Raw genomic sequence first — 12,499 nt, forward strand, 5'->3', positions numbered from 1 at the left:
GGAAAAAAAAAAATATTTTTTTTTCTTTTTACCTTGGTGGTCACCAGGGTAGTCAAGGCTTGGTCCAGGGTGCGTGGAGTGCAGGCTAACCCAGGAAGGCAAACAGCACAGCTGGAACCCAAAGGGGAACTATGTTACCGCGTGTGTCACGGAGTCAGTATGGGTCCAGCTAGGACCGGCTGAGGCCCTAGCCGCCTGGAGAGGCTCAGAGAAGGGCTGAATCAGGCGGAAAGCGCGGCACCCACGAATGCCTTCCCAGAGGCAGCGTAGTCTCGCGAGATCTCAGGAACTCTCGGGAGGCCTTGCAGGGGGATCCTAGGAAGAGAAAGTTGGGGATGTAGCCGATATCCGCGGCCGGTTGTCCCAGAGTACCCTGCAACCCTGCAACTAGTGTGGCTCATGCCGCCCGTCAAGCAAACTTCAACCCTCCGTTTCCCCTTCCTTGCTCTGAGTCACAGTGGAGCGGCGTCTCGCCCTAGAGGCCTGGCCAGGTGCGGAAATGGACTCTGGCCCAAAGTCTATGTAGGGGTGCTCGCTGCAGCTTAAACCTTAAAGCCTGTGAGCGTTTATGATTTCAGCTAACCTCTTGACACATTTCTGACCACCTCTTACAGATTTGAAAAACTCCGATTGTAAAAATTAGCATGTCAAATAATTTAAAGAGGTTAAAGAATTAATCATTGATAATTCTTAGTAATTCCCCAGAATAATTTTTTCGTGTGTGTAGCTCTGCGCCACAGTCTAACAATATAAAATTGGGGAGGAATGTGTCAAGGGGGTCTTATGTGTCTGCAAAATCTTTAATGCATACCTCTTAGGCATACGTTAGGTTTGTGTGTGGTAAGCAAGCGAAGTCACACTAGTCTAAAGGGATGTGATTGTTAAATTTAGTTGTCTTTTATTGTGACAAGAGTGTTCATTCCGTTGATGTATTCCTTGGGGAGGGAAAATTCTCTGAGTAGGAGTGGAGACTGTCAAGAAAAATAAATATTTTAATTCAAAAAGGGGAACTCCCATATTTGTTCCCAGCATTGCTGTGTTTTCAGCCCCTGTGAACAGCTGTATAATTATTTTTTACAGATACATTTTGCTGTTTCTCGTCCAATTTTAAGGTGACTGAATGTTGGCGTTAATAATATGAGACTCTTTCATTTACCAGAAATGTCCCGTGGAAGGTAAATGATTTTCTAAAGTGTCTGGAGAAATGGAGATTAGATTTTTATCCAGGAAAAAACAGGTAGTAGAGGTTAAAAATAACAGTCATAAGATATAAAGCTGTAGCTGAGATGTATGATAGTCTCTTGGTATACATTTTGGGAAGAATAGAATATTATAATATTTAAAGTACCTCTCTTCAACAAGTTTAAGGAATGAGAATTAAGTTATCAGCAATCTAATACTGTAAAAGCAGCAAAATGGAAAGAAACAGACTAAGAGATTAACCTACTAGAAGAAAGAATATGCTAATCTAAGGCTTTTGGCGTATAGATAGCCTTGCTGCAAAGATCTGGGGTGGAAGCTGTATAATCTGTCATCAGCGTCATACAAAGTTCTAGGTTTAGCAGTCTTCTGACAATATTGAGATATCAGACTATTCTTTAAGTAGCCTCAATTTGAGGTGTGTAGTTGGGATTTTTTTCCTAATCATTTTTAAGTGATTTATGTTTCTGTAATTTGGAAACATGATTTTAGGAGCCATCTCTTGAAATTTTACCCTGAGCTGTCTGCTTACAGTAACATAGAAGACTCTTTCCATGCAATGGTTGGCTTTCTTTTTCTCTTCCAGAAGTCTAAGTCTTCAGATTTTAAGTTATCAAAGGTCTTTTGGAAGAATGTTAAAAATAGGCTGCTTATACCTTTTTAATGTCATGACTCCTTTGCCATATGTATTTGCAGCCCAGCAGATTCTAGGACCAGAAATGATATTCCTAAATGTACCAGTTGGCTAGTTACTAACTGATATGGAAAAAGTGATAGAATTATTTCCTTGGTTTACTACTGCCTTTTCCTATAGTATGAAAGATTATAAATCTTTTGTGCATGTGTGTGTATAATTTGTCTAAACAGCAAAGATTGGCCCTTAATTATTTAAGAAAACAGAGATTCCTTACTTATGAAAGAACTAATGTCTTTAAAACCATGTTACTTTATTTTTCAATATTTTTAGACATTTACAGTAAATAGGTAACCAAGTATTGTTATCAAACATCCACATTTTATATTAATCAAATATTCAGATACTCTATGACAACTTGTTGATTTTTGCTTCTCCAAATTGGACCCCTAACTATTCAATTCAATTCCATGAAAATTGGAGAATGCCTTTTGTACCTAATACTATCTTTGAGATATTTCTGATACCTCTGGAAATTTACATAAATTATTCTTTAGTTTTAAAAAGAAAAGAAAGGTGCTATAAACAATTAGGTTACTTGGTGTTTCTGCTGATGAGCTGATGATGGGAAAAGCTGACAGTTCATAAGAAGTGTTCAGCTTTCCCCAGGCTAAATTAGTATAGTTAATATATAGTTAAAATAAATATTTCACAAATTAAATGGTTTGGGGAATTTTTTGGCAATTTGACAATTCTCTCACTTTTCATAATATGTACTCAACTCAAAAGCACTGAAATAGTAGTTTATCAAACTTGTCTATATCAGACTCCTGGTGATGTTTGGTCTGATTGTTTTGAACAACAACTGCATAATGCTATTAGTCAAGTATTTTGTAGGGGAGGAAAAGTTTTCCTCAATCCTCTTAGGGTCCCTGGCAGGTCTGAAAAATAAACTGACAAAGATAAATTAACAGGAAAAAGCATACATATTTTATCAAATTTTTACACGTACATAGGAGACTTTACGAGAGAATGAAGACCTAAAGAAGTAACGGAAGCAAGAAGCTTTTATGCCTTTTAGACAAAGAAACTATGCATTTGTAAAGAATTTTGACAAGACAGAAGAGTTTGTCCTAAGGGTAGTAATGGTGAAGTAATTAGGAGTATAAGAGTAAGCTAACAAGGTTTCTTTATACAGATTTCTTGGCCCCAAATTCCCTGTGTCTGTGATAAGACTGCCTTCCTTCCTCCTGGTACAGGGAGGGTAGCTTTCACCAAGTTTATCTCCTGCTTTCAGGAAAGAAGGTGGAGAGTAGAAGGGGGATAAAAATGACCTTCCTGCTTTGATTTTCTCAAACTCCTTCAGCTTAAGGTATTCAACATGTCAAGTTACCATTTTTGGGGATAGCATGTTGTGAACCCTATCAATATGTTAATAAATGTAAACTTGTAACTACTATCCTCTAAGCACGGGGTTCTTATCAGACTAACCCAAATACTTTTATACAATAAAGGTGTCTTAATCTTGCCACTTGATGTTTTTAATGTCTTTAAGTATATGATTGCTGTATTCATGGTTTGGTATTAATATTTTTTATTCATTATTATTGAATGTCTTATTTCAATATTGTGTTATCTAAAAATGATGTTTGTCCATTTAAAAATCTGATGTAACAAACTGTCTTATTTGGAAATAGGCTTAACAATTATGCTTATACATATTTTCTGTGGAAATTGTGGGGGATTGTTTGTTTGTTTGTTTTCAGATTTTTTGTTTTTTTTTTTTTTTTGATTTTTTTCAGATTGACCTTACTATATTGTTAGCATGACAGAGAACCAACCAAATATTTTTGTTAGCGATGTTGCATCATTCTTGTTATGATCTTGAAGGGTACCGGAATGTGACACCCCAAAATATAGCACTTTGGCATATGGATTGTTTTTAAGTAAAGGCCATTGAAAACTAGGTGACAGTGGAGAGACTCTAAAAACAGAACAAGTTTTCCTTTTGTGAAGGAAATTTCCATTTATGAACGTCATCTCTAGACCTCCTACCAGGAATAAGAGGACTCTTAATAACTCTTAGCAATGGAGACGGCATTATCTTAAATCTGCATTACAAGACTAACTAACCAACATAACTAAACAAGCTTTGCTATCATACTTTTCCTGCTCATCTTCCCATTGTTTGCCTTCTCTTGCCCAGAAGCCCCAAACCTCCCCTTTACTTATGTTTTTGCTTAAAATTCTACATAAACTCAAGGTCTAACTACCCCTTTGACCTATTCATCTCTGACTCCCATATGCAGGCAGGGTGCACATGCTAATACACTTCTGTAAGATTTTTCTCTTATTAATTTGTCTTTGATCAATTCAATTTATAGGGCCAAACCAGAAATCAGGAGGGTAGTAGGAAAAATAACTTTTTCTCCCCTATCATCTCTTGTCAGAACTTTCAACTTCTGAAATTGTTAATAAATTAGCCACAGTCATTTTCAACCTTTGTCATCTACAGGTAGTTTATTCTGATTTCTGCCTGAAGTCTCTCTCATCACCCACCTGCCGAAGATTCTGTATTGCGTGAAGAAAGGCTGTCTCAGATCCCCATGGAAAAAACTTTATCAGGTACTTCAAAATATTTATATTTCAAAAAATACACTCTTGGTTTTAGGCTTCTGATGACATTTTGATCCCAGTTGGCTGAGTCAGGATTTCCCAGATTCCTCCTGTATGTCTTTCCAGGTGCCTTCATGAGAATGTTAGCCCAAGATCCAGCAGATGAAGAATGAATTATGTTTGGGGGATGTAATATACAATATGATGGATGTATTTAACACTGTATGCTATAATTCTAAATTGCTAGAAGACTATATCCTAGGAGTTCTCATCACAAGGAAAACAAATTGCAACTCTATGAGTGAGGAGTGTTAACTAAAACATAGATAAATAATAATAAAAAGAGGGGAAAAAAGATCGAGTAGGACTGAGTGAACCGACAAGGCAAATAGCATTTATTTGTAGTACCATTGATGCCGTTTTAATGTTCTATTTTCTGTATATGGAAGCTATTTCTTCTTAATACAGCTGTTGCTTATGGAGGGTAGCATAATATGCCACCCCAAAATATTCCACTTAGGCATTTTAATATTATTTTGGGCCACAGACACTTCAAAAGCCACAAATGAGGAGAGAGACTTTCTTTGACCTCCCTTGTCTGACTAAAGACACATCCTCCAAAAGGAGTTCAGTTGTCATAAATCCCTCCCCTGGCACTTCATCAATCAGGAAGATGGACTCTTATTACAGAAAAGGAGACTACAGGTGACACCACACCCAGAGAAACTTTGTCACAAGCTATTGTTAAAAGAAAAACTGAGACATCTCAAAAATTTTAATAGTTTGTTTGAGCTAAAACCATTTTGAAAGGGCTGTACCAAACCTAAAATGGTTAGGAATTTTCCACAGGCAGAAACTAGGAGAAAGGCTTTTGTAGACCAGAAACAGAAGCAAATCAGGAAATTTGGTTGGCCAGAGCTTAGGTGGTTGCTTTACTTGGGAAAGCCTAGTTGGCTATTTGTGGTTGGTTCTTAGATTTCAATTTCTTACCCTTTTGTCATTTATGAGAATATACTCTGGCTTAGGTTTCTGTTCACTTGTATAGGCTGTCAAGGCAGTAGAGCACCCTCAGGCTAATGGCCTTCTTGTTCAGTTTCTGTAACACTATCATACCTCCCATCTATTCCAAAAACCACTTATTCTCATCATTTTGATCTTTCTTAAAAATCATTTACTCTCCTTAAGTGGACTGCATGCTTCCCTTTCCTTTCCCTATTAAGGTAGTATTTAAGTCTGAATTCTAAGACAACCCAGGAAATTACCCATTTTTCCCTAGGGTAGCTCCTGTGTGTACATGAGGGATGCATATTAATAAACTTCTGTTTGTTTTTCTTATGTTAATCTTTTTTTATTATTAGGAACTCAACTAAGAACTTAGAAGGGTAGAGGAAAAATTATTTTCCCCCTTTATACCCATAAAAGTTTAGTAGACTCTTCTTTTGTTAAATGGAGAATTTTCAAATAGTATCTGATTCTTCTCTCTCCCCTAATCCTCACTCAAGAATTCTGAACTTTATATTGAGTTTACTTCCTTTACGTGGCTATTGTTATTTGCATATGTCCATTAAGAATCTGTCCTTCTGTTTACCAAGATATAATTGTTTACTGTGTTGTAACTGGGAATATTAGTTATATAACCAGGCCTTACCTGGAATGTGATGTTTGAGAATGATACACATTTAGTCAGATTTGACCAGCCACTTTAAAGGAGCTAAGTTTGATTTTTATGGAATTAAAACTTACAAAGTACAACCAGGAAAACTGACCTGGTACCTGGTACCAGGAAAACTGATCCTGGCAAGTCTGGCACCTTAGAATATTTTGGGGACCTTAGAGAGAGGAAATTTCCCAAAGTTCTAGGTACTGCAAGTCAAATGTCAGAGAGAGTTTTTTCAGGATTGACTGTCTGGGCTCAAGATAGCAAATATAACAGACTGCTATAAATCTAATCTGAGATTCCTTTTAATAACATCCAGCTAAGCAAATTTAAGAGGATCTACATGGTAGATTAAGACTCTTGCTGTACTTATGTAAATAATCAGGCCAAATTTAGTAAGAACCAATTTTATTTTGTGATTTATAATGATCTTTCTTTGAGATTATTTTTTGAATTAAGTGGGAGTATCTATGGGAATAATTTGTGCTTCAGTGGAAAGCTATGCATTACCTAGAACACTCCATTCCAACTAAGGGGATTCCAGTCTTTCATTGAGCTGTTTTACAGCCCTTGCATTGTAGATAAATTATAGGAATGAAAATTCTTGTCTATAGACATGTAAATAAATTCTGTCTGATAGAGGTCCAGTTGATTTCCCTTAGTACCTACAAAGCTAGTTTCACTTCTATTTGCACAGTCGTTTCAATATTCTTGACCTATAAACTTGCATTTAAATTCTTTTTTGTACTGGATGTAACATCTTACTAGTTTCATCATTAATGACTTAACTAAAATCTTTAACATCTGTTTATTTTATAACTGAATGAGTGTTATGACTTTTCTTTTTTTTTTTTTTTTTTTTTTTTGGTCTTTTTAGGGTCATTCCCACGGCATGTGGAAGTTCCCAGGCTAGGGTCAAATCAGAGCTGTAGCTGCCAACTTATACCACAGCCACAGCAGCTCAGGATCCGAGCCACATCTGCAACCTACACCATAGCTCACAGCAATGCCAAATCCTTAACCAACTGAATGAGGCCAGGAATTGAATCCATGTCCTCAAGGATATTAGTCGGGTTCATTACCAGAGAGACACAGTGGGAACGCACATAATTTTGCTTTTTTTTTTTTAATATTTAACACATCATAAATATTTCTTCTTCTTTCATACCCCTCTAGTTAGAAAATGTGTTTTCTTTCATTCCTCTCTCAGTTTTCCAAAAGTATTTTTAAAGTTTCATCAACTCACCTGGCTTATCCACTTTCCTTTGTGTGTGTGTGTTGGGGGGAAGGTAGAGAGGGGGGCATGATAGAGGTCATGGGATTAGAAAGTGATCAACAGCAGAGTAAAAGCCACTGTTTTTTATTTTTGCTTCTTCTCTGATTCTTTTATTTTTCTCCATTTAAGTTTTTTTTTTTTTTTTGCCAAATTTACCATCTTATTGGATTTTTAGCTTTTAAATAATAAAAGAAAAAATATGTCTTTTACTTCTGGGTTCTGCAATCTCATCATTTTTTCATGAAAATGAAAAAGGAAATAGGAAGGGATGTGTAATACAAGTTAAGAACATTGTTCTTGCTTTAAAAAGAAATTCAAACATGACAAGTACTTTCTGTGTGCAAAGCTCAGGCTTAATTCCAGCAGTAATCCTGCAAACGAGGAATGTTATTATTTCCATTTTAAATGTAATAAAAATGATGTTTAAAAGGCTGAGGAACATTCCTAAATTGGCACAACCATTAAGTAGATAAAAAATAAAATTGAGGTAGTAGTGGGAGGGCCAGATGAAAACCATTTATTCTTTCAGACTATTAATTTCCTTGTATTTTCACATTTCTTCCCTTCCTTATATAGTATTTTTTGAGAAACGATATGATGACATCTTTTGCAATATGTCTAAATGAGAGATAAATCCTGAAGTTGTCTTTCTAAATATGTTTTTGTATACAAAGCATAATGGCTAAGTAGAGGCAAGTGATATAAAATATTCCATGTGGTTCTAAAGCCTAACTTATTTTTTTAAAAGAAGTTTACAATATGTAATCAGTCAAAACCTGGCTCCCCAAATATCACCAATACAACCTGTTGTTAAAACAAAGCTGAGTTACCGTGTCAAGGTAGAATGTTATCTGGCAAAGCTTTGGCAGTTTCTTAAGGGGGAGACAATACAAGTTTAGAATTTTTGGAAACAGCAAGGCAAAGATTTTGAGGTGAAACATTCAAAGACTCTTAAGGCACAAAATGTCTGTTGATATTTTCCATTGAAGAATTGATGGATCTTGCAGGTAGTACCAGTAATGAACAATCAAATCGTTTTTCTGAACAGCAGAGCCCGAGAAAAGATGAAATCATGTCACTGAGGACAGAGGACTAGCAAAGCCATGTTAATGTAGAAAGAAAGGTGTGGTTTCAGTGCTCGGTGTCCAGACAGAGTGTGGTGGTAGCTGGTTTTGGTTTTGAAAACTAACATTCAAATACAACCAAAGAAACAAAAAAATCAAATTATTTTGATTCTTTTTATTTTTTGTAATACTGTTGCCTTTTAATCTCTGCATAAGACTATCATAAGAAGCAGAGTATATCACCTGTCATAGATTACAATGACTGGGGATATAACTGGCAATGAAAACAAGGATGAGAAATCACTTCCTTGGTCTAATGAAAATCTATTCAGAATATTAGAAAAAAAAAATCAGTTGAGATAAAAAGCACAGAATACGTGACAACACAATGCAAAGAAAAAAATAGAAATTCCCAACACTAAGGGTCTCCTGAAAATACATGCATTTTATCCAAATAGATCTCTTGAAAATATACTATCATTGACACAGTTTGTACTATATTGTCAATACAGCTGCCACTGCCATGTTTCTACCTCTTCAGTTTTCTCTAGAGCTCTCATAAAGTAAATGTTCATTAATGTTATATTAAAACAACAAAAGCATAAATTTCTAAAGAACAGGGAAAATTCACATATCTTTGTTAAACATGTTCACTGTTAAAGAAGTTATTTATTAGATCTTTGTGTGTGTGAATGCAATGTTTAACTTTACCTAAGGATCCTATGTTCTAGGAAAGCAAGTTTTTTTTGTTTTTTTGTTTTCTCCCCAATATTTCCCCTTTGTCGTTCAAGGAAAGAGCTAACAGCAAAGGACCACCTGGCTCTGACATATTCTAAGATAAAACCCTTCTCTGTTATTCCTCATGACTCCCATAAGAATTACCAGTGATTCCCTTGTTTACTTTCCTCTAAAGGATCCAAGGTCCTCTTCCTTTTCTTGGAGATGTTCTTCATTAATGAATGTTCTCCTTATTGCAATAAATTATTATTGAAAAAATAATCTCTGTATCTGTCTGGTGTTATATACTCATGTGTATGTGTATGTATACATGGAAAATATATTTTTAGTTATAAGTAATGCACCATATTAGACCATAGAAATTGATAAATTAAGTAAATTTCCTTTTTGAAACACAGTGTCTCCTTTTGGTCTCTGTGCTGCTATTCCATCATTCTCAAATACCATGTTAAGCACCATGAAAGCACACATTAAGAAAAGAATGAAGGTTCTATTTTATTCAGACTTTGTACTACAGATGGATGATCCATGTATGGATCAGCTGTAGAAATATGGGCTTTGTTGAGGACTTAAATTTTAATTCCTCAACTTTTTATCATGACTTTGAGCAAATCACTAAATCTTACACTACTCATCTGTAAAATGGGAATAAAATAGATCTTCCAAAAACATTTTCTAAATTATATAAAATGTATGTAAAGTTCCTAGTATAAAATACGTGTTAGTACTCTTCCCTCATTACTAAATGTGTTTTGTTCTATCACTTTCTTAAGAAATATATCTATTAATTTTATTTATATTAAGATATTAAGTGTTGAAGCCTAAAGTTTTTCCTCTGTTATAGGTATTTGATTTTAGACATTACCAGAGCTGTACTCTAGGAAAAACACAAAGGATGATCTGATGCAGATAATATGATTCTCAGTGGAAATTTTAAAGGTGCTCCTTAATTCAAACCACCAGGCAGGCATCTTTTCTGCCTCTGTGTAGAATCAATCTTGAATGAATTTGAATATGCAAATACAGTTATGCATACCTACTATATATTTCTGTCTTTATTCTAGCTTAGTTAATTTGTTTTTTGGACTTAGTGTGATAGATATATGCTTGTGCTTGTTTATAATATTAATATATAAACATCATTATATGTGGGGATATATGTGGGAAAATAGCAACCAGACATTAGTTCATTAGAAGTCCAATATCCAATATCTATATCTCACCTTCAGATTTAACTACTTGATTTCCCTAAGATTGTTGTTAAAGAACAAGGGCTTTTGATAATCATTGTCATAATTATAGTTTTTTATGCATATCTGATATGCTTTGTTTTCATAATAAACAGGCATTTAAGGCTAATCTATCCTATTCTATGTAAAATACTCTGGGATTGCTTGAGAAATAATGTTTAAATTTCTGTGGAGGAGTTGAAAATGTTGAGAAGCTGAAATATATACCTTTAAAAAAAGAGTAAATTAAAACACTAGGACTTTTAACACTCTATTAGGATGACCATAAGAAATGTGTTTTAGAAATTCAAAGAGAAAAAAAGAAAAAAGACATTCAAAGAGGAGAGAAAAAGCAGTGTAAATTAATGTAATTGCATTAGAAGCTTTCAAGGCTAGAATATTTGACATTGTGTTTAATTCACAATAGGCAATTTTCTGTTTTCATAAACGAATGAATGTAAGAATGAATGATTGATGGTTATATACCTACACATACGTGCACACACATACAGTAAAACATTCCTGATGGGATGTTCATTTCACTTTGACAAATATTTCTGTTAGGTTAATGCAAATAAAGCAGAAAATAATTATATGTGGAATTGGAATGATAAGCAAAACCACACAAACCACAATTACAGTGGACTGTAGGGTTAACTAAAAAGCATCCATGACAAAGCCATTGAGAGATACAATGAATGGGAGAAATAAAGCATCATTTAAAAATTATGTGTAACGAAGATCTACTTTATAGCACAGGGTAAACCATTCAATACTGTGTTGTAGCCTATATAGAAAAAGAATCTGAAAAGGAATGGATATATATATATATATATACATGTACAAGGATTTACTTTGTTGTAAATCTGAAACTAATACAACTTTGTAAGTCAGTTGTACTCCAATAAAATTTATTGAATTATTCATATTGTTAAGTATTTTTAAAAGTCAATATTTCCATAAAAATCATTATAAAAACTAGTGATATTCTTCTGTCCACTTTCCCTGCTCAAAACCTTTTTTCCATTTTTCATTGGTAATCACTTTCAAATTGTGACATAATTTATAGGTAATCACCTCTATATTTATAAATAAAAGCTACTTATGCTTTTTAAAAATATTTTAGAAAGATATTATCAAATGACTTCTCAAGACTTTGATTACTTACAGTCCTGCATACTTGTCTCTTCATAATTCTCTTAACTACCTAATCTAATTATGCCTAATCTAATTATGTTTTAATGGCTGAATTTTATATTTTAGATGGTTCAATTCCTGCTGTTTATGTCATCAGAACTATATAAATTTTCAGAGTTGAGTTGTGTAGAATACTATAATTATATACCCTTTGTTATATAAATATTTGTTTTCTCTGAAATTGATAATTGTCTCATGTTGCCATTTGTTTAATTTCTATAAATCTTATCATCATCTTATTCAAACTTTTGTTAGGAGTTAAAATCTTTTCTTGATATATCTAACAGACCAAGTAGACCATGGGTGTTCTGCTCTTCTTTAAGACTTCAAGCTCTCTCTTCTGCTTTCTGCTTATCTCTGAAAAGACAGCTTCAGACCTAGTGAACTGTCATTTTGCTGGAATCTATTTTCCTTTTGTCATAGAGATTCACATGGTTTCTCTCCTAGAGGTTGGTAGGAAAGCTAGACTGTTCCTAGGGTTATCATGCCTGGACCTGTTTATGCCATTGCCTGTTTATGCCATTGCCTGTGAGCAGTGCTTCACCCAGGTAGGAACAGATGTCACTTCTCTTCCTGAGACTGTTGCATGGTTTAATACCACTGTCAATTAAGAGTGGCCTGGCCATGGCAGGCACAAATGCCCCAAGATCCTCAGAGAGCTACATCAGTAGAAAGTAGCTTTGCCCTGAAAGAAACTCTTATATATCCCTCAAAAACGCTGTATTTGTAGTCTAAATGTCCCCTTACCATAGTTGCTTCAGTATCTGTTTTTATTAATAAGCCCCCAGAGGGGCTTCTCAGCAGATGTGCTGGTAAGTGCTTATCAATGACAACAGACAAGATGATATCCTGAACCAATGTACTTTATTCTTATCAAAGCAAAACTTT

At 34.6% G+C, this 12,499-nt stretch overlaps 1 long non-coding RNA gene across 1 annotated transcript; it reads left to right on the plus strand.

Moving 5' to 3' along the window:
* On the plus strand, window positions 307-9,378 carry LOC102162681. Its single transcript, XR_001298239.2, has 3 exons — window positions 307-491; window positions 4,350-4,459; window positions 9,239-9,378. It is a non-coding gene; the product is annotated as an uncharacterized LOC102162681 (long non-coding RNA).

The sequence above is a fragment of the Sus scrofa genome, chromosome 8 (assembly GCF_000003025.6).
Source record: "Sus scrofa isolate TJ Tabasco breed Duroc chromosome 8, Sscrofa11.1, whole genome shotgun sequence".
Lineage (NCBI taxonomy): Eukaryota > Metazoa > Chordata > Mammalia > Artiodactyla > Suidae > Sus > Sus scrofa.